Raw genomic sequence first — 24,749 nt, 5'->3', positions numbered from 1 at the left:
CCACGTGTTTGGTTTTTGGTCGATTTTATCCCCTTTGATGAGGTGTTATTATTCTATATAGTTATATGGTCATGTATAGGGGTCCATTACCTTTCATAAGATATGGGTATATTTGTGCACTCCTTTAAAAATTTGGGAGGGGTACTTTGGCCCACCCCTTAAATTTTGGAAATTGCCCAATTAAAACATTTGGTATTATAGTACCGGACCCTAACATGTATTATGATAAATTTGGGTGGTCCACCTCGTTCCCTTTTAGGGGTACAAAATTGTCAAAATATAAACGTAAGCAATACGTTGTACCACGTGTTTGGTTTTGACCTAAGTTATCCCCTTGGATGAGGTCCTATTACCTTATATGGTTATATGGTTATGTATAGGGGTTTATTCCCTATCATAAGACATAGGTACATTTGTGCACCCCGGGAGGGGTACCTTGGCCCACCCCTTAAATTTTAGAAATTGCTCATTTTATATATTTGGTATTATAGTACTGGACCCTAACATGTATTATGATAAATTTGGGTGGTTCACCTCGTTCCTTTTAGGGCTACGAAATTGCCAAATTTTAGTACAACCACGTGTTTGTTTTTGGCTCAATTTATCCCATTGGATGAGGTCCTATTACCTTATATGATTATATGGTTATGTATATTGGCCCATTCCCTATTATAAGACATGGGTATATTGATGCACCCCGGGAGGGGTACCTTGGCCCACCTCTTTATTTTGGAAATTGCCCAATTTAAACATTTGGTATAATAGTATAAGACCCTAATATATATATATATATATATATTACTATAAATTTGGGTGGTCCACCTTGTTCCCTTTCATGAGTAAAAAAAATGCCAAAATATAAAGATAAGCAATATGTTGTATCACGTGTTTGGTTTTTGGCCCAATTTATCCCGTTTGATGCGGTCTTATTACCGTATATGTTTATATGGTCATGTATATAGGTTCATTTCATATCATAAGACATGAGTACATTGATGCACCCTTTAAAAATTTGGGAGGGGTATCTTGACTCATCCACTCAGTTTTAGAAATTGTTTAATATAAGCATTTGATATCTTCGTACAGGTCTTCAATATGTACCACTATAAATTTGGATGGTCCACATCGTTCCCTTTCATGGATAAAGAACTACCAAAAATCAAATTTCGGAGGTTATTGACTCCTATTTAATACGTTATATGGTTTATTATCTCTATATGTTTATGTTCTCTTTTAAATTTGGGAATTATAAAATAACATAATTTGGTAAACGTTTTCTAGGACCCATTGGTGTTCCTCTTATGGCCAAATATTCAAAATTTAAAGGTTATTAACCGGCTTTATTATTAAATGAGTACAGGATTTATTACTTTTTCATAAGACACAGGTGTATTTGTGTACCAATCTTAAATTTTGGGAGGGGTACATTTCTTATTGTCATATCAATAATTGGTAATTGCTTTTGGGTAAATCATTGTGAAATATTAGTCTGATCACGTGATCAGTTATTGACCTATGATGGGATTAGGAGTCCAGGACATTGGTACATTTAAACTTTGTAGGATAATTTGAGAATGCGTCATTGGTATTGATTATTACAGCCAAATATAAACGTAAGCAATACGATGTACCACGTGATTGATCTTGACGAGGTAGTGTACAGGGATACATAGCTAACCTTATTGAATCTTATGACTCATAGTCTTAAGGGAATACATGCTACAACACTGGCAAAGTTATTGTTGATGCAATTTGATTGGTTGATCACTATCTTTCGTGCAATCTGATTGGCTGATCACTATCTTTCGTGCAATCTGATTGGTTGCTGATTTTCAAATCTTTGCTGCATTCAGTTTTATTTTAACATTTAAAAAGTTTGAAACTTTGGTTTGACATTTTTTCGTTTGAAATTTTTCGTTTAAAAATTTTTGTTTCGAAATTTTTTGTTTCAAAATTTTGTTTGAATTTTTTTGTTTCAAAATTTTGTTTGAAAATATTTTGTTTAAAATTTTTTGTCTGTAAATTTTTGTTTCAATTTTTTTTTGTTTAAAATTTTTCGTTTCCAAAATTTTTTTTTTGTTCAAGATTTTTGTTTGAAAAAATTTTTCGTTTCCAAATTTTGTTTCAAATTTTTTGTTTGAAAATTTTTGTTTGAAATTTTTTTTGAAATTTTTTTGTTGCAAAATTTTGTTTGAAAATTTTTTGTTTAAAATTTTTTGTTCGAAATTTTTATTTTGAAATTTTTTGTTTCCAAATTTGTTTTGGTTAAATTTTTTTGTTTCGAAAGTTTTGTTTGAAATTTTTTGTTTCAAAGTTTGGTTTGACATTTTTTTAAAGTTTGTGCACTCATTAGTAAAGAACCGGAACTGTTAGAACTAAAACCTCTGGCAACATTGTGGTGCAATAGTACACGTCAGAACATAGGGTTGTACTTGAAATGAAAAAACACAATTCATTGAAATGGATCATTTTATTACACTCCACATACATCCATACCAGATAGTGGTTCTGGATATTGTCGATACAATGTATTTTGAACTTCTTGCACTAGTTTGTCTTTAGCATATAATTTTAATTCCAATTGAAGTCTTTTAAGGTCTATTGCAATATCAATTGGTGGAAACTCAATGTCCATTTGATCACAAATAAACTGTTTATCAATACAGGTATGCACCCACGAACGATGTTGACAACCATCACAATATCTAGATACATGTTGTACAATATGCATAACACATTTTTAAAAATAGTACTTTTTCAGGAATATACTTGTTTTGTTGCACACTTCCACTGCATGTTTCACACACTGAAATACGCTGATGAATTTGTTCCATTCTGTTTCCGTTAGATACACCATGTTGCGATTGACATGGAATGTACTCTTTTTACGTAACAGCACCATCTTCTCTTCGAGGACTGTACGCAGCACCACTTCATGATTTGAGCCTAATGATTTGACTATGGTCACATTTAGCTCATCATGAAAATAATCATTCATTTGGTCGATTCGTGCCATTCTTCACAGGTCAGTTGTACACCAAATTGTTCTGCTTTGCCCAATCGAATTACTGGTTCAAATGTTCTAGCACTGATACCAATCATCACATGTTTTGTTTGAAATATATTTATTGGATAATAGCTTGCGAAGATGAACTCTTTATCGTTAGAAGTACACATCTTTCCTCCTGAAAAGCACTTGCTCAAATGATTTCGTGGGATGACAGTGTATTGGTTGATTTATAGTTATTGCTGACGTCATTGGAAAGAAATGTGCTGACATTTGAATTCATGATTTCATCACAGTTGCTAACGTCATGCTGACCAACCAAATTCATACAACTATGTCTGATGTGCTGTCGTTTGAATTCATGATTTCATCACAATTGCTGACGAATCTGGCTGTGTACTAAATTCAAATTGATGACTTCGACCCAAGAATCCTTTGTAACATAAAGATACAGATCCAGTATTTAAGAAACGCAGCAGTTCTTCTTGTTTTGATGCTTCCATGGGTAAATATCTTGCTGGTAAAACTATATTCTTATCATTTTCAAGCTTCACTACGATTCTTAATCCAAACTTTGTAGGTATCATTTGGCTAGCTAAGATTCTATAAGGTACATTCTGTTGTAAATCAGTAACCTTGGTAAATGATTTCATCACATCACGTGTGTTTAGAAACTGCAGACAAGTAGCCATGATGACGTTATTATGAATACTAACTCGAACGATGACGTTTCATTATCGTGTTCTGAAGTGTACTATTGCACCACAATGTTGCCAGAGGTTTTAGTTCTAACAGTTCCGGTTCTTTACTAATGAGTGCACAAACTTTTAAAAAATGTCAAACCAAACTTTGAAACAAAAAATTTCAAACAAAACTTTCCAAACAAAAAAATTTAAACAAAACAAATTTGGAAACAAAAAATTTCAAAATAAAAATTTCGAACAAAAAATTTTCAAACAAAATTTTGTAACAAAAAAATTTCAAACAAAAAAATTTTCAAACAAAAATTTTCAAACAAAAAATTTGAAACAAAATTTGGAAACGAAAAATTTTTTCAAACAAAAATCTTGAAACAGAAAAAAAATTTTGGAAACGAAAAATTTCAAACGAAAAATTTTAAACAAAAATAATTGAAACAAAAATTTACAGACAAAAAATTTTAAACAAAATATTTTCAAACAAAATTTTGAAACAAAAAAATTCAAACAAAATTTTGAAACAAAAAATTTCGAAACAAAAATTTTTAAACGAAAAATTTCAAACGAAAAAATGTCAAACCAAAGTTTCAAACTTTTTAAATGTTAAAATAAAACTGAATGCAGCAAAGATTTGAAAATCAGCAACCAATCAGATTGCACGAAAGATAGTGATCAGCCAATCAGATTGCACGAAAGATAGTGATCAACCAATCAAATTGCATCAACAATAACTTTGCCAGTGTTGTAGCATGTATTCCCTTAAGACTATGAGTCATAAGATTCAATAAGGTTAGCTATGTATCCCTGTACACTACCTCGTCAAGATCAATCACGTGGTACATCGTATTGCTTACGTTTATATTTGGCTGTAATAATCAATACCAATGACGCATTCTCAAATTATCCTACAAAGTTTAAATGTACCAATGTCCTGGACTCCTAATCCCATCATAGGTCAATAACTGATCACGTGATCAGACTAATATTTCACAATGATTTACCCAAAAAACAATTACCAATTATTGATATGACAATAAGAAATGTACCCCTCCCAAAATTTAAGATTGGTACACAAATACACCTGTGTCTTATGAAAAAGTAATAAATCCTGTACTCATTTAATAATAAAGCCGGTTAATAACCTTTAAATTTTGAATATTTGGCCATAAGAGGAACACCAATGGGTCCTAGAAAACGTTTACCAAATTATGTTATTTTATAATTCCCAAATTTAAAAGAGAACATAAACATATAGAGATAATAAACCATATAACGTATTAAATAGGAGTCAATAACCTCCGAAATTTGATTTTTGGTAGTTCTTTATCCATGAAAGGGAACGATGTGGACCATCCAAATTTATAGTGGTACATATTGAAGACCTGTACGAAGATATCAAATGCTTATATTAAACAATTTCTAAAACTGAGTGGATGAGTCAAGATACCCCTCCCAAATTTTTAAAGGGTGCATCAATGTACTCATGTCTTATGATATGAAATGAACCTATATACATGACCATATAAACATATACGGTAATAAGACCGCATCAAACGGGATAAATTGGGCCAAAAACCAAACACGTGATACAACATATTGCTTATCTTTATATTTTGGCATTTTTTTTTTACTCATGAAAGGGAACAAGGTGGACCACCCAAATTTATAGTAATATATATATATATATATATATATATATATATATATATATATATATATATATATATATATATTAGGGTCTTATACTATTATACCAAATGTTTAAATTGGGCAATTTCCAAAATAAAGAGGTGGGCCAAGGTACCCCTCCCGGGGTGCATCAATATACCCATGTCTTATAATAGGGAATGGGCCAATATACATAACCATATAATCATATAAGGTAATAGGACCTCATCCAATGGGATAAATTGAGCCAAAAACAAACACGTGGTTGTACTAAAATTTGGCAATTTCGTAGCCCTAAAAGGAACGAGGTGAACCACCCAAATTTATCATAATACATGTTAGGGTCCAGTACTATAATACCAAATATATAAAATGAGCAATTTCTAAAATTTAAGGGGTGGGCCAAGGTACCCCTCCCGGGGTGCACAAATGTACCTATGTCTTATGATAGGGAATAAACCCCTATACATAACCATATAACCATATAAGGTAATAGGACCTCATCCAAGGGGATAACTTAGGTCAAAACCAAACACGTGGTACAACGTATTGCTTACGTTTATATTTTGGCAATTTTGTACCCTAAAAGGGAACGAGGTGGACCACCCAAATTTATCATAATACATGTTAGGGTCCAGTACTATAATACCAAATATATAAAATGAGCAATTTCTAAAATTTAAGGGTGGGGCAAAGTACCCCCTCCCAAATTTTTAAAGGAGTGCACAAATGTACCTATGTCTTATGATAGGAAATAGACCCCTATACATAACCATATAACCATATAAGGTAATAGGACCTCATCCAAGGGGATAACTTAGGTCAAAACCAAACACGTGGTACAACGTATTGCTTACGTTTATATTTTGACAATTTTGTACCCCTAAAAGGGAACGAGGTGGACCACCCAAATTTATCATAATACATGTTAGGGTCCGGTACTATAATACCAAATGTTTTAATTGGGCAATTTCCAAAATTTAAGGGGTGGGCCAAAGTACCCCTCCCAAATTTTTAAAGGAGTGCACAAATATACCCATATCTTATGAAAGGTAATGGACCCCTATACATGACCATATAACTATATAGAATAATAACACCTCATCAAAGGGGATAAAATCGACCAAAAACCAAACACGTGGTATAACGTATTGCTTACGTTTATATTTTGGCAATTTTGTACCCCTAGAAGGAAACGAGGTGGAGCACCCAAATTTATCATGATACATATTAGAGTCCTGTACTATAATACCCAATGTTGAAAATGGGCAATTTCCAAAATTTAAGGGGTGGGCCAAGGTACCCCTCCCAAATTTTTCAAGGGGTGCATTAATATACCCATATGTTATGAAAGGGAATGGACCCCTGTATACGCCCATATAACCATATAAGGTAATAACACCTCATCAAAGGGGATAAATTAGGTCAAAAACCCCCGAAATTTGAATTTTTGGCAATTTTTTTACACATGAAAGGGAACGACATAGACCCCCAATACTGATAGAGGTACATACTATGGTCCTAGGCTACCACACCCAATTTTTAGATTTGGCAATTTCCAAAATTTAAGGGGTGGTCCAAGGTACCCCTCCCAAATTTTTTCAAGGGGTGCATTAATATACCTATGTCTTATGAAAGGGAATGGACCCCTGTATACGCCCATATAACTATATAAGGTAATAGGACCTCATCCAAGGAGATAAATTAGGCCGAAAACCAAACACGTGGTATAACGTATTGCTTACGTTTATATTTTTGGCAATTTTGTACCCCTAAAAGGGGACGAGGTGGACCACCCAAATTTATCATGCTACATATTAGGGTCCTGTACTATAATACCCAATGTTTAAATTGGGCAATTTCCAAAATTTAAGGGGTGGGCCAAGGTACCCCTCCCAAATTTTTCAAGGGGTGCATTAATATACCCATGTCTTATGAAAGGGAATGGACCCCTGTATACGCCCATATAACCATATAGGGTAATAACACCTCATCCAAGGGGATAAATTAGGTCAAAAACCTCCGAAAATTGACTTTTTGGCAATTTTTTACCCATGAAAGGGAACGACAGAGACCCCCAATACGGATAGAGGTACATACTGTGGTCCTAGGCTACCATACCAAATTTTTAGATTTGGCAATTTCCAAAATTTAAGGGGGGTGGTCCTATGTACCCCTGCCAAAATTTAGGGGGTGGGCCAAGGTACCCCTGCCAAAATTTAGAGGGGGTGGTCCTAGGTACCCCTAGGTCATTGACCCTGGGCCAAGGTCATTGACCTTTGACCTATGACGTCACGAAAAATTTTGCTGACTCGGCTGGCCATACGGGGGGGCCTACTACTAGCGGGAATATAATACCCCAGTACATCAACTATTTATTGATTTTAGAAAGGCGTACGACTCGGTTGGAAGAGAAACATTATACAACGTTCTTACAGACATGCTAATAGATTACCGAGAAAGCTAATTAGATTAATTAATACATGTTTAAATGAATCCCAAAGTAAAGTCCGTGTAGGAAAATTTTTGTCCACGAGCTTCCACGTCGAAAATGGCCTGAAACAAGGAGATGCGTTGTCGCCATTATTATTTAACTTCGTTCTGGAATACGCTATAAGGAAAATCGAAGATAGCAACCAGTGCCTAGCGTTGAACGGTATTCACCAGGTTATGGTATATGCTGATGTAAATTTAATAGGGGATGATAGGAGAACAATAGGAAGAAAGGCAGATATCTTATTAAACGCTTGCAGGGACATGGGTTTAGAAGTAAATGCAGAGAAAACTAAATACATGGAAGTGCGTCGGGACCGGAATGCAGTAAATTATGGATGCGTTAAAATATTAAATAATACTTTTGATAAAGTGGATACTTTCAAATATCTATAATCAATATTAACAGGGGAAACCATATTCACGAAGAAATTAAATGTCGACTAAAAGCAGGGAATTTGTGTTACTATTCGGTTCAAAATCTCTTGTCGTCGCGAATTCTCTCGAGGAATTTGAAGCTTAAAATACACAAAATGATAATTATGCCTGTTGTTCTGTATGGCTGCGAAACATGGTCACTTACTCTGAGGGAAGAACATAGACTGAAAGTATTTGAGAACAAGATCTTGAGACGAATATTCGGACCCAAGAGGAACGGGAATGGGGAATGGGGGAAACTTCATAACGAGGAACTACATAATTTATATGGTCTAGCCAACCTTGTTAGGGTCGTCAAGTCTAGGAGGCTTAGGTGGGCGGGTCATGTAACAAGAATGGAAGAAAGTAGAAACGTTTTCAAAGTCGACTTGAAGACCAATCGGAAAACGAGTATTAGGAAGACCTAGGCGCAGATGGGAGGACAATATTAAGATGGATCTCGCAGAGATTGGAATACAAAGTAGAAACTGGATGCAGTTAGCTAAGGATAGAAGTCAGTGGAGAGCTTTTGTGAACGCGGCATTGAACCTCTGGGTTCCATAGGCCATAGAGTTAGTTAGTTTTAGTTAGTCACGAGAATGATCCTATTTAAGATGTCACCTCACCTTTCTACTTAGAAGAAAGGCGAGGTGAAATGCATTACTGTTATCAGCTAACAAATCTTTATATTCCATTTCTTGTTGTCATAAAATGATAATTCTATTTGTAAATCCATAAATATAATAATCTGATTGCGTTCATGTGTAAACCTAGGAAACATCTGGCATACTCTATATCTTTTCTGTTCCTATGAATACTTTTTCTTTCCATTGTGATAATAATAATAATAATAATAATAATAATAATAATAATAATAATAATAATAATAATAATAATAATAATAATAATAATAATAATAATAATAATAATGGAATAACATAATTACAATACCAATTACATAAACATTATCTTCCCATTCAGAAAAAATACTTATTACCACGGCGGGATTTGAACCCAAGTAACTGCAATTGGAGTTTCCTGCTTTCACAATTTTTTTAAAACAAATCGCCCTAACCGGCGTGTTGTTGCCACTGGCACCTCACGTCCTTAAGACGTATTCCAAACACTACAGGAATACAAACACAGAAATACTGAGGGCAATTAAAATTCCGACGTTGGTCTTCAGAGGAATTCGAACACCCTAGTGGATTGCGTCTCATGATCAGAACCTAAACGCCCGGGATCACTCGGCTAGTGCAACAGGTTCAATTTGCCAAAAACTCCTCATTTGAATATAAGAAAATAAACTTGTAGTTATGGAACATAAACATAGAACTGTCTATTTCTACACGTGTTGCTACAATTCAAAGAATGTGAAAATAATTTCTGTCGTCTTTTCTTCTTTGGAAATTACAATTTATGGTAAAGACAAAATGTAATGTAAATCGGGACCATCTCTGCAACTGATGGCCAGCGCCGTAACTAAGAATCTTTTCTGGGGGGCAAGCATTAATAAGCTTATTTTGGACCCCCTCTCTCCAACTTTCTCTTAATCTTTATGGGCCCCCGGAGCCTGCGGATCCTTCCGCACGGTAAGGTCTGCGGTTCCGTTAGTTACTCCGTGGGCCCATTCCATAGATGACAAAATTATTAAGGGAACAATATTGATACATCTCAAAGCCATACGAATAAATATTACTGAAATGGGTCCACGAATCATTTTTGTTGTATTTATCTTTTGTGTGCTGTTTTGTTTATGTATGTTTGATGCTAGATTTCTACTTTCATGTTCGTATTGTATATGGAGTAAGAAAATTTTGTCTCAAACTGGCCCCCTCGAACGGCGGGGAGCGTCTCTGGGTGCAGTTGCCCCCCACATGTTACGGCTCTGCCGACGACATAGGCTTAACTTGAAGAACATTTCGTGTTATTTTCCTCATTAAGCAACGTCTATATAACTTGTTTTCGAGTTAAGCAAGGAAATCTTGAGTAAGTCATTAACACACACAACTTGCTTATATTTTCTTATTTATATATTTTTTATTTATATTTTGTTTATATTTTTTTTGTTTTGATTATATTTGAGTATCTTGTTTATATTTTTCCATGAAACGACTTTAACTAGGTATTAGTTCCGGTGGAAATTTAAATGGCGCGGTAGGTGAGTGTTTAACGCATTGAACTTCTGTTCGGTGGACCCGGGTTCGAATCCCGGCCAGGTTGAAACTTGTTTAAGTGTTTCTGTTTCAATTTCAATGCATACTTAGTGTGACAAGCAAGATCTCTTTTCCAGAAAGAGGAAGATGTTTGAATGAGGAGAGTTGGAGGTCTCTCAATGGAGGCAATCATTTACAAAGTTAATTCCAGCAGTTGTTCTAGATTTGATATTTTCAGCTCCTTTCAAGCATTTTCTGATTCATATGTGATCAGTGTTCTTATTTCTTTGAATACACAGTATAAAATGAAAAAATACATTACATACACAGCAATATTAATATTAACATATGATGTTCATTGGACAACACGGTCTGAACCAGAGAGATTGATCTGAGAATGGAGAAATGTTTCGTGCGTTATCTACTCACAATTTTACTTCCATACAGGCTTGACTCCGTGCTACCAACTGCTGTCAGTACCGACAAAAGTTTCGTGTATGTTGGGTTGCATCTTTCTAGGCGTTCTCAGAATTTCAAAAAATCTGGACCCCAAGTAATGGAATTGAGCAATTAGGGGGAGACACTTTTGTGTCTGGGTGTACCAGAAAATGATTCATCTGATGAGGATTCAAAAGACTAAACAAATATGTCATTTTGCGCAGAGTTGATATGATAATGGAGATTATTATTATAGTTTTGCTTGTTTCCAGTAATTAGTAAGTATTTAATGAAGTTCGATGTAATATTCTCATAAATTACATAAAATAGAGCTATTGAGGTTTCTGCAAAAACATTTTTTGAAATGATCATTGAGAAAACACATACCATTCTTGATTTTAGAAATACCCTTCAGGTGTACAACAATGTTATCAATCACCCAATATATCAATTGTAAATGGCGTTTGCCCTTATTTAAGACAGCTTCACATATGCTCTTACCATTGGTGGATCCAGATGGGGATCGCCCCGATAGCCCCCCAAAAGAGGAATGTTTTGCAATTTTATATGTAAATAAAACCCATTCCAGACTTTGGAGCTCTTAAACTAAGCTCTAAGTACCAGTATTACAAGTCCGTCCTGGATCCGCCTCTGGTTCTTACCTTATTTATATTTTCTGCTTGTTCATTATGGTAGGATAAACATTTTTGTTAAAGAAATAAGGAATTATTTTCAATGACGGGTGGGAACACTGAATGCAAATAAAGTTTACAAATCTGAATCAACCTGAATATCAACCATAAATTGATTTTAACACTATAAAAGACATCTCTACTTATCTCAAAATTTTGTGATCCTTAAAGCACGGTTGTGTCAAGTGACCGGAGATCTAGAAATGATCAGGACAGTGCAGGAGAGCTCAAGGAAGAAGTGTGAAAACTCTTCTTCAAATATTGAAAAAAAATCAGCTTTTATCTCGGAAATAAAACCTTCATTGACTGACGTGAGCTAAAATTCAGTGGTGCTTTAGGAGCATCAGCATTCGAGTCAAAGTGCACTTTCCTTCAAACTTATCTCCCTGTACGGCTATTTGTGGAAGTAAAGCTAACAATATTGGTATCGTTGGAAAGATAATTTAATCTTTTATAAAGTTAATTAGGGATGTTGTTTCCATATCTCAACTCATTGCGAAGATACAGAGCAAGAAAGAAAATATTAAGGAGAAAATATGTCAGTTTTTAATGTTTAAGTTAAATTTTCCGAAAACTCGTTGGGTCTATCAAAAGCATGAATAGAGAAAATCGTAAAGCACACCTTAGAAATAAAATCGTAAAAAGAAATTCGTTAATTTCTTGATTAGTTTCGAAGATTGTAACCGGATAGGGTTCGATTCTCGTAGTGTTGCCACGACTCGAGACATTTTTCGTGTGTCGTCTCGTCTCGTAAACAAGACGAAAGAGAACCCTTTTAGACGAGACACGAGACGAGTCAGACGAGTCTCGTGAAATGTCTCTTCTCGTCTAGTGTCTCGAAAATGAAAATGCTGGCGGGAATGGCCAAGATTGAAATTGCCAGTGGTCATATAGATTGCAAAAGGAAAATCCCCTTTGTGAGAAAACATGTTGAAAAGCCTTCATAGAAAAGTGTCCTCTGTCTATTGAATGAAACAATCGTGATACATGAGCTTCCAGGAATATCATCCTTAATGTCTTGTCCCCAATTCCCCTTGCTGTAAACTGAGGAATTCTCATTTTTTTTCATTTCTGGCTGGAATGATGACAAACAAAATCAAAGACAGGGAAGATTTTTACAAGGTCAAGAAACCGAACTGCCCCACCACCATCTATTTAATTTGAATACTGCGTAAGGTCTACACTCATTACAGGCTGTAGTTGAAAGTTCTGGCTGAGATGGCGGAAGAGAACAGAACAGACTACACTTGCCTTTATTCTCTGGTGGCGGTATTCTTTTTGCTATATGAACCGAAAACGGCAATTGAAGTATGTCATCGTGCAACTAAAATTTTGTCTTCTCTCTCTCTCCCTCCCTCTCTCTCTCTCTCTCTGTCTCTCTCACACACACACATACACATAAAAACACACTTTTTCCGTTTTACCAATCGCTCACTTATTATACAGCAGTCATGTTGTAAAATTCACCTCTTCGTTTGGAAGGCGGGCGAAGGACAAAGAAAGCAAAGATATTATCGACGAACCCTTCAAATTGTTTGCTTTCAGCAAATTTATGATACTAATAATAACAATTTAGGTGAAGAGGTTTCACAGGGGGACCTTCGTTTTGTTACGCGGAAATGTTTGATCTGACCAGAGTGCGAAATTGCCCTCTGCTTCCATGTTGAGAGGAGGTGAATACTTTCCTTTCCTAGTGAATAATATTCATTAGGACCTGAATTATCTTCAGAAATGGTTTCTTGCAGAGTGTAAAGAACATTTGGTATAATATTCATGGAACTCTGTTGAAAGCAGAAAATAGCATGAGAATGATCAAAATTCGAACATTGAAGAACATAATTAACAGAAAAGAAATAGGATACCCAAACCATATTTTTTAAACCTGCTATAAAATGTAAAACCTATATATTTTTACTAATTCCTTACTCCCATGAAAGTATCCTGGGGAGGATATTCTCTCCAATTTTTTCAGACTGAAATCCTTTTATTCCGTACGATTTCCCCCCTGACACAATACGAAAAAACAAATGCTTTTAAAATCCATACGCATGACCCTTCCGGGACTCAACCCGGGGCCTTCAAGCGGATGGTCTATCGCCGCAGACTGCTCGGCTTGGTATGAAGATGTACGTTGTATGATTGCGAATAGATCACGACAATATAAGAAACTTTAATTCAAAATGGCCACCCAAAATCAACTTTTTTTTTTAGACCACTAGCTAATCTGGGTGTACTGTCATGAGTTTGTTACACAAACGAGGCAACCACCACATAGCAGCACACACCCCGCGGTTATGGGAACAGATTTGAACCATGGAGGTAAAGACTGGCCCCAAGCATTCTTTCGTCCAATGTGTCGTTCAGCTCCCATTACTATGACACTTTAAGTAGAGCTTACTGTGCAGTAACATATAAAATTTCAATCAAATACTTTCCATTACTCAATAAAATTATTTGGTTCCGAGCTTTTTTTTTAAAAAAAAAAAATAATTGCAACAAATCTAAACATGCTAAAATGGAAAGTAGTTTTTGGATTGGTATGGGTTAACACTGTAAAACCTAAAGGCTGGAATATATGAAATCAAACTGTACACACATATCTATCTCTATTTATTTATATATCTTTCCATCTCTCTCTCTCTCTCTCTCTCTCTCTCTCTATATATATATATATATATATATATATATATATATATATATATATATATATAGGCACTATAAAGCAAGTGGGCTGATAGTATACAATAGTGTCGAGGATGGTGACACCTTTAGATCGAACTTTGCTTGTCGTGTAAACATTATTTGACATTAGTGTCTTCATCTTCGATGTACCTATGAGCAATTTACTGTATAATCGTGTATTGAAACTGGTGAAACAAATTTCAATGTTTCAGAATGTAAAAAAAAAAAAAAAAAAAAGCCAGGGTTAAGAAGCCTTAGACAACTAACAGCAGAGATATATTATCTTTTAAACTATTTGTCCTTGCCTTGTGAGCTTATTTGAATTTATTTTTAAGACATTTAGGAAACTTTGGCCGAATGGATGATGATGGGAAAATTTGTGTAATGAAGAAAGTGATAGGATACTAGACAACTTCGAGAAAACATACACATTCGAAAAATGAAATGAAATGAAATCTTTGAGTTTTACGTCCCACGGTTATGCCGGTTAGGCTAAGGGAGACAGTGATGATGAGTAATGAATGAAATGGTGGAATGAAGAAAGTGGGAGAAAACGGGTGAACCCCGAGAAAACGCACGCACACGGTGTTTGTCCACCACAAAGTTCACTTGGCGGGGTTGGGATCGAACCCGAGACCCCAAGAACCAGAGGTGAACGCTCTACCACTGAGCTACCGCGGTCCCCACACACATTCAATGTTTGTCCACCACAAAGCTCACATGGCACTAACCGAGATGGAACCGACTACTACATACACCAGAGGTGAAAGCTTCATAGTGTAGCTACCGTGACATTTCTTGTCTTGTGTTTTCTGGGTAATACTTGTAACTTAGTTGTATCTTGATTAGCATGGTGCAGCCTGCTACATTTTACTTTCGTTCCCATGGTATGCTGCTATATTTTTTACGAGACAAGACGAGACAAACGAGACAAACGAGACGAGACGGGACAGAACCTCCCGACACGAGACACTAGACGGGACAAGCACATTTTTTCGAGACGAGACATGCTTTGCACGTGACGAGACGAGACAGCCTGAAGTCTCGTCTCGTCTCGTCTCGTGGCAACACTAGATTCTCGTACGTCCTGGTTCGGGAACCCATTTTTGTAACCTGTTAGGGCTAGATTCTCGTACGTTCTTGTTCGGGAACCCATTTTTGTAACCGGTCGGAGTTCGATTCTTTCATATTCCTACTCGGGATGCCATTATTCATAATAGTTGTGGTTCGGGTTCTGTTCGATGCGCTACATTACCAAGTTGGGATTCGAACGAAAATTGTGAACTACTTAGTGATCAGTTTCTTCAATAGAGCGCGATCATACTGAAATGACTGTATAAAATTCCTGTACGATTTTTATTCAGTCATACACATTGAAGCACAAACATTACAAATTAACATGCACATAGCTTAAAACTAACCATATAAATAGATAGGAATACGTACATGTTTTATATTTCATAAAATAATAAATTGACCTTTATAACATTAAATTTTAATTCAAACCTGCATTCTATGATTTGAAGTTTATTTTTTTTTTATTTTAGCCCATGGTATTGTTCACTATCACGGTACGCACACGGACGATAACGGTATCGACGCGAAATTCGCACTGTTTGTTATTATTTTTCACATTCAATTAAGTTTAGTGATCACCATAAACAATTTGTATTGAATTAATTTGATAAAATACTTCTTTTCTTCACTACTTTATGTAATATCTTCACCACACCTCTTTCATTTGCTGCTTCATTTTGGTGTGTGTTAATCAGAATAGCATGTTTTAGCATTTGTTCGACTGTATTCCTCCGCCACTGCTATACCGCCACATCATCTCTTATTTACACGTGATACAATTAATTCACCAACTAAATGTATATTTTTAACTTTAATGAATTAATATTGAAGGGAAAGGTAACTAATTTTTATATTTTGAAGATTGGAGTTCGATGATTAACGATATTCAGGGAGATTACATTTTATAAATCATTCTAGTCCTCCGCAAGTTTACTCACTGTTTCTTATCGCATTTTTGAACCATATTTGGGTGCGATTTTGCACCGGAAGTTTTACACATACAAATAGAAATTCACACAAGTTCAACCACAGATTTCTCGAAACAGAGGGCCTTATGCAGAGCCGTTTTGACGTCTGATTAAAGCCATACTACGGGGTTGACTAAAGGATGGTTATCAAACCTGTATTCATAGTCTCAGATTAGGACTTAATATTTGACGAAGTTAATCACTTGTGACTTATTAATCTAGAGCAGAGACTAATCTTTTACCCGCGGTTCAGCGTGCGACACATTTTGTATTTCATGTATTTTCATTTGTACAGACTACGCATGCGCTCATCTACTTTTCCGTAGTTGCCACATTTATTTTTCTCATCCGATCCATTGCGGTTATATAAGTTAATAATACCCAAATCAACTTTTTAGTTGTACTCAAAGTAGACTCTGAATACCAAAAAGTGCACTTTCCTTAGTAGAGAGCTAGTATTCAACTTACTAGTCTGTCACTACACATCAATTAACGAATTCTCTCTGAATACCGCCCAGAATATCTTGCAGTTCACCAGAAGACGTCCCTTTTCCTTACTGGTTTGCGATCTAAAAAGTTTTTTTTTTATTTTTTATTTTTTGTATATAATAAGCTTGCACACTTATAAGATATGGCCTTTTATTTGGAACGCTCATTTTTAGCTTAAGTGGTGGGTGAGGGGGTAAATGTGGGGACCTTCCGCTGGCATCAAGCGACCGACGATCTGAAAATGATCATGATAGTGGACTTGATTATTTAGTACCACCGGTTGATTTTACTTTCTTGGGTTGATCGAACTTCTTATTTTGGAGACTTTTCCAGATTCTGCCTCTTGACTAACAACAGAAATTGCAAGATAGCTGCAAACATTTTCTATTTTGCAATCGATACAGCATCTCTAGAGCAACTCAGAACGCTCTATCCAAACCGAAGTTGTTGAATTTACTAGTACTTCTGGTTTCAATATTGATTTTCATACAACAAAAAGTAAAAGACGTTGAGAAGCGTTTTTTTCTTATGCAAACGTGCCATAAAAGATTTTTCCTCCTTTAACCCTGTATTCAAAACGGTAGTAGTTCAAATTGACGACCTTTTATTTCAACCGTTTTTGCCACAGAACAAAATCCATAAGCGATAGCGATTAATGGCATTCTGATATGCATTCAGGAACAGGTTCTATTTTTGATCTTATTCCTCTATTACAACAAATAGTTTTAGATGTAGCCTACTAGTTCGAGTTTTGTACCCGGAAAGTTCGAAGTCTGCCGTAGTTTCACACTGTGGAACGAAATTCGTTGTTTTAATGTCATCCAAAAGTTATCAGAATCCTTCAGCGTAACGAGAGGTCCATGAAGGGAGTGATATAACAACATTCAAACCATATTTAAAATGAAGTACATAGTATAATGGCATGCATATCTTTAACCCTTTTCTTGGCAAGAAGACTTGCGTTGCTCAGAAAAAGTACTGCATACGATTTCCGTGTCAAATAGTTTTAAAATAAGACATAATTGCACATTTTAGTTTTATGTTTTATTTACAGAAGGCTGTGACGTAGTGTGTCTCATAGGATACATTGCCAAGAGTAGGTAGTCACAAAGTAACCCCAAAAAATATTCAAAAGCATTATGTATCCCGAAGGATACATTGTCAAGAAGAGGGTTAAAAATTGATATATGTTCGTCATTGTATTCGTACAATCACTCTATCAATTTGTTTTTATGCTATGATTCATGTAAGACTAAAACTTTATTTGAGAACTAAAACTGGGATAAACTAGTGTTGTCCACAAGACTCGTAAAATTTCTCGCCTCGTTTCGAATTCGTGTTTCTCATCTTGTCTCGAATTTAAAAAGATTCCGGGGTAATACTAATCTAATACTGTACATCCTAAGAATAAATTATGCTGTAATTAGCCATGTAGAAAAGACATAGGATTAAAACAACGCTAGCAAAAACTCTGGAGTCAAGTGAAAATAATCTAATTTAAATAAAATAAAAGAGTTTGTTTGTGTGTCTGTCTGTGTGCGGCCTGGGGACCAGACGACTGAACCGAGAGCTACCAAAGTTTGGTCACGGGTACCTTGGTCCGGGCCCCAGACCAAGACGAATCGTTTTTTTAAAATTCGAACCAGGGGGTCTCAGGGGAGGTCGTTTGCCGGGACGTGTAAAAGTAGTAGAAATGCCCGATGTTAGTGTCAAACCCATAGTTTTCGCGTTCGCTGAGATCAATGGTGACACTTCCATTAGCGATGACTTTCAACTTCAGCCACCATGGTATGGGGGCCGGGTTTCACCGGGAGGGTTGTACCGAGACATGTTAAAATGATCAAAAATGAGCGATATTAGTGTTAAATCCATAGTTTCCGCGGTCGCTGAAATGAATGGAGATACTCCCACAGGTGTGTGACGTCCAAATACACTCTTCATGAGAAGAATGGATATTTTTAGCTGGTATAAAATATTCCAGTAGCATTTGACTAACATATGTTATGAAAGAACATCTGTGGGAATTCATCTTAATGTGGTTTTGTCATGATTATGAAGATTCATTTCCTAGTTTGCACAATTCCAATGTTTTTTTTTCTTAAAGTCATTACGGATTCAGTAGTTAATTAAAAAAATACATGTATTATGTACTCATTTAAAACTATCAGGATTTGAAGTAAATTGTATGTTAACATTTACTTAAAATGAGTATTCACACTGAAATTTGTTGAGGTTAATTTTTCGCTTTATTGATTTTTCCCTATAATAGTAATATACTAATGTCAACTAAATGTAATAAGTTGGATATAATAGCTAAATGTGTGACGCTAACTGATACTGTAATTTACAGCAATCTTGTATTGGGATTATGCATTTAAAATTCGAATAAAGGATTCTTCGAATATTTTATCAATGTTCGTTATTTGATCAACTACTTGAATAACTACTTGGATAGTGAATATCTGTTCATACAATTATTCATTTATTCGTATAAGGTTAAGAATTTGCTTTGTTTTCGGTGCGTATATATAGGGTCTAGAAATTGTCTGTTAACATCAGTGAAATTACGATAACAACAGCTTTATACATGAATATATTTATATATATTTTTATGAAAATTGTGTCCTCAGAACAGAACCATCTTTGGCGTAGAAGTATAAGAATAATATTGATAATTTGTGAAAATATGAAAGGAACAATAGGAAGCATGAATTTTAAATTTAATATATTTTGTATATAACTGCTCTAACTGATTTTTTATCAATTAAGTTGGATAAATGTTTACAATGAGAAATTTCGTTTTTCATTAATTTTCCTCTTGATTGATGCTTCCTAATAAAGAAAGGAAGTAGCTACATCAACGGAGAAACATCAGTTGATTGACGGAGCAACTCTAGCTGATATCTCCTTGTAAGGTAATCATCCATTGTGGCAGTTTGTAAAGTGGTATCAACAGTTTACATTTCTCGTATTGTTTAATAGATGCCATGTTTAGAACGGAACGATCATTGATGTAGAAATAACGGAATATCTGATAATATTTGTATGTTAAAATTATCACATTTGCTGAAATAGAAGTCAAACACGAAATAAAATGAAATTTTCAGTTTGACGTTCTACGTTATGCCCTTTCAATTAAAAGAAACGGATGAATAATGCAAGTAAATGATCATGGAAGAATTGATTAAATGAGAATGTGGGAGGAAACAGAGTATCCTGCGAAAACCTGCGAACATGATGTTGTCTATCAAAACTTACTTGGCCGAGGATCGAATCGGGGACCCCACACACCATAGGTAAGTAAAGTGCTAGAACACTGTGCCCCTGTACCCCTTAACAGAAGTTTAAATTATATATATTATGCAATTTTTTGTCATAAGGTTTCTATTGAATGATAAATTAACATTAATTTAATTTACCATTAAATAAATGTTAACACTTAAGAATTCGTTTAAATTAAATATTCCCTTATATTGGTGTTTCCCAATAACAATAAAATATATTCTGACAACTAAAGAACATAGTTTGAACATATTCAAGAACGAGCTAAATGTGTACGCTGAAAAATGATACAATTGGAGCCAATTCAACATTGTGACCGGAAGCGCTTTGATATCATTCGTTTGATTGTCTCGTGATTCCTAAAAGTCTACAATTACGAACACAACGAGCTGGGCTACATATACAAGAACAAAATGTTGTATTGTATAACAAAATTATGTAGTTTGCGAAATAAAGGGTGAAATATTAATATAAATATAATGTGATTGTTTGATAAAGTTTTGATTGAATCACAGACCAGCATCTAATTTAGATAAGTACGTATTTACGCTTTCACTTGTGTATCTCAAAGTAATAGATATTGGAATAGAACATGTTTCTCATTATTTATTATTTATGGGTATATGGTTCATCTTTTTGAGATATGTTTTGATAAATGTATATAGTATTTGCAATCTCAGTACTATTTGCGTACTTTAAAATTATTTTGTTAAGACTTAAGTGACGTTGGGATCAGAGCACCCAGATATGGGAACCATTAACAGATGGACCGTTTAGTTTTAACAATAATAATTAAAAAGGAAAAAAAAATGCTTGGGAGATACACAAAACATAATTTTTAACTGTAGCCTATAGGATTATATGTCCGAGGCACAAAGTTTTTATAGCCATTAGTGGTTCTGGAGAAGAGAAGAAGAAGAACATATAAGGTTTTAGCACAGAATACAAATAAATTGACAGAAGTCTATAGTATACTTAGTTATTTCAGGTATGGATTGATTTTAAATCTAGGATATCTATTTACTTCTTGGTATCTATTTGCAGTCCCGATTTATGTTAACATACTTACATTCATGATGTATTCACTTCTTTCATCAGGAATTTTAGTAACTTCTAGTGTTGATTAACGGAGGACTAATATTGACTTTAGGAGAGTACAGATTGACTTTAGGAAGGCTAACCAGGTATGGGTGTAAATACAATATGTGAACATACACAATAAAACAACAGTGCGAAAAAGGGTTCACTCGGGTCGTCTATTCTACCAAATAGATAATATATAGGTAAATTACGATGTAAAACATTGTGCAAGTTTACTTTTCGCGCACCCCTCGAAATAATTATTGACATATTATATTTTTTTCACTGATTTCGTTCTTATTGCCTCCTAATAGATCTGCACTGGGCGACATGAAAATATCTCACTTGGAATAGATAAAATTCAAGAAGGTTACAAGTAGTAATTGTTAAAAAAATTGGAATTCTTTTTCGACTTGCATATAAATGTGGCTTCTGGATGTGTGGCATAACTGCAGTGCAAATACTCAAACCAACCTGAGCTAGATGGCCACTAAAAGCACTAATGCTATCTAAGCGTGTTAGAGCAGGGCGAAACTGGTGGGGTGATCTGAAGGGAGCAGGCGTGTTAGAGATTGTGGGTATATGCGTAAGCGAGGATAGTTAAAAGAAGTGGGTTTTGGCAAAAATAAAAGTTTCAATACCACTTGCCATGGTTTCTTATTAGTGAAGCTCCACTTCTAAACATAAAATACACCGCCGGTGGAAAATAACATGTAATAGAGTAATTTTTCATATGCACTTACTTATTTATCCAGGGAGCCCCGGGTTCAATTCCCGGCGGCAGCTCATGTGGTTCGGATTCCACGTTAATCAGTAGGCTCACGTCTCATATAGCCTCGCTGGTGAACGGGACGTTACACTAAAAATCAAATCAACTGAACTTATTTTATCCATCGTACAGCACTTGTAATGATTTTACACTAGTAACTCTACAGTTGTAAACCTAAAATACAGCTATATTACTTGGTATAAAATTCTGTCGCCGGCGGAAATGTGTTCCTTATAAATATGTCTTTTCATACAAAGTATTCAATTTTACCTGTAAATCTTCCAAAATGTGGTGCGCCGAAACTACACCAGCACCTAATGCATTTTTCGTGAATGTAAGATGTGAATATAAGTGATTTTTGTCAATGCATGGCATATTGAATGGAGTGATTCCATTTCAAATCGTCCAGGGTGGTCCACACGACTGTCTCAGATTTAGTTTTTTTTTTCTTTTTTTAAAATAAGAAACTACATACAAAATTATTAGACGCATATTTTTTCTGTTTCCTGAAAAATAAATTTTCTTCCAAAATGGCTGCCCTCCTCTCGGATTGCTCGAAAAACTGAAGAACATGTCAAATTAAAAATTTTATTGTACAGAAACTAGTGTACTTAGTAGCATAATCGCAATAGCAAGAAGAGTATAAAGTTGTATGTTTCGGTGGAGGGCCAAAATTCGTCTATTGGTTCAATAGGAATCGCGCAATTCACTCGCAATGTTGCCAGCTTTGTTGAAATTTTTGCTAACTTCAAACATTTTTTTTTCTGTCCTGACGAGCAATATCAACCATCTGCTTCTAGCATCGAAATCTACTCCATAAGGTCTCTTGAAAATGTAAAGGACTTACGTTTCTGATTATTACATCCCACGTTATAGTATGATGAAAATTTCATTAAGACGCCCTGTTTGGTCGCCATTTTCTCAAAAACCCCACCTTTTAAAAATCTGAATTTTTACATGTATTGGAGAAGTATCTAAGTATTTAATACTCGTTAACCGTTCATGCGGCTGCAGCCCTAACATTCGCAATTAATTATTGAAATTTCGATTTTTGTACTTGAAATGTAAATGTTTCCTATGTGCATTTAGATCTTATACACAAGACGATTTGAAAGGGAGTATGGAAATTTTGAGAGTTGAATCCTGACATCAAATCCAGTAGAAAAGTTCCGATAAACATGAGTCGAATTCCGATTCGTTTTCGAGTTACAGGGTTTCCAACTCGGGACCCAACGCGACAATGGAAAATAAAATATAGATTTCGCGTTAAATCAGAAGCTATGTGTTAAAGTTATGATGAAGTTCAGAAAATTGATTTGTATCAATATGATAATTCTTACGTGCGTTGCAATTCGGTTGGCAGTGTTACCAACTTGGTAAAACTTTTATTTGTTTCCGAATGACACTACGAGGTTTTTATGTGATATTTGGTATTCATTAATGATTGTAAACATCACATGAAGCACAATTTTCACCACATCACCACAGTTTTCGAAAATTTACATGTATTTCATTAAAAGGTTTTATCTCGTGCGTTATTGATAGTGTGCAACATTGAGGGTGAATTTCACTTGATGCCTGCCATCATTAGTAAAACCAAAATGTCGAATAATAACTACGTCTGTGTAAGTTGTAATAATAATAATAATAATAATAATAATAATAATAATAATAATAATAATAATAATAATAATAATAATAATTATTATTATTATTATTATTATTATTATTATTATTATTATTATTATTATTATTATTATTATTATTATTATAAAAAAAGAAGAAGAAAATTTATTTTTTATTATTGCAACACCTCTCGTAACTCTACGCATCAAGTTCGAACTTGTTAAAGAAGTTCTGCTGCAACCACGGAACAGTTCATTAACTGGATTGCGTACAGCGTGCCTGACGAAACGTACTATTAGGGGAGGATGATTATTTGTGTTCTGTACACAAGTCGATTTGAAAGGCATTATGAAAAATTTTGAGAGGTGAATCCCTCACCGTAGTCTAGGTTTCATCGATAACGTCCGTTTTAATGGCGACACATTCATGTTTAGTATGTTAACTGTCTCTTTAATGGTTTCCAAATCTACATTCAGAGGGATAAATTCTTTATCTTGCTGGTGCATAATTTCATATTTACACCTTCTTCCGTGGTCACCAATATCTCACACACATTCACGTTTTTCACGGTAAATATTCAAAGCACCCTTTACACAAATAGTCATACTCTCCTAATACTACCTTTTGGCAGACGCGCTGTACGCAATACGTATATTTTACCGCAAGATAAATTTTTGTCAAGAATTCTTTCTGTACACAATCCTCTTATGTCTTTTAGAATAATCCACACATTTAATACGGTCCTTACTAGTGCACTACAATGTCATGTTACCAGTGAAAACAATTTTCACGGTTCCAGAGAACACAAGAATGATGTTCACGACACAGAATCAGTTAATGAACTGTTTCATGGTTGCAGCAGAACTTCTTTAACGAGTTCGAGCTTGATGCGTGGAGTTACGAGAGGTGTTGCAATAATAAAAAATAAATTCTTCTTTTTATTATTATTACAACTTACAGAGACGTAGTTTTTATTCGACATTTTGGTTTTACTAATGATGGCAAACATCAAGTGAAATTCACCCTCAATGTTGCTCACTATCAATAACGCACGAGATAAAACCTTTTAATGAAATACATGTAAATTTTCGAAAACTGTGGTGATGTGGTGAAAATTGTGCTTCATGTGATGTTTACAATCATTAATGAATACCAAATATCAAATAAAAACTACGTAGTGTCGTTCGGAAACAAATAAAAGTTTTAC

The 24,749-nt window shown here is 34.8% G+C and overlaps 1 protein-coding gene across 3 annotated transcripts in view; it reads left to right on the top strand.

The window, feature by feature from the left end:
- Positions 1 to 20,984: 20,984 nt before the first annotated feature.
- Positions 20,985 to 24,749, top strand: part of LOC145693379 (uncharacterized) — a 376,924-nt gene continuing 373,159 nt past the window's right edge. For 2 of the 3 annotated variants that reach the window (XM_081769325.1, XM_081769321.1), the window contains exon 1: positions 20,985 to 21,055. The gene's annotated coding sequence lies outside the window, so the exon portion shown is untranslated. Of the gene's footprint in view, positions 21,056 to 21,094; positions 21,252 to 24,749 lie in introns of those variants that run through there. The other variant, XM_081769322.1, reaches the window with a different exon arrangement.

Source organism: Thermobia domestica, chromosome 8 (genome assembly GCF_964235325.1).
Source record: "Thermobia domestica chromosome 8, izTheDome1.hap1.1, whole genome shotgun sequence".
Lineage (NCBI taxonomy): Eukaryota > Metazoa > Arthropoda > Insecta > Zygentoma > Lepismatidae > Thermobia > Thermobia domestica.
This window is presented reverse-complemented; position numbering and strand designations above follow the sequence as displayed.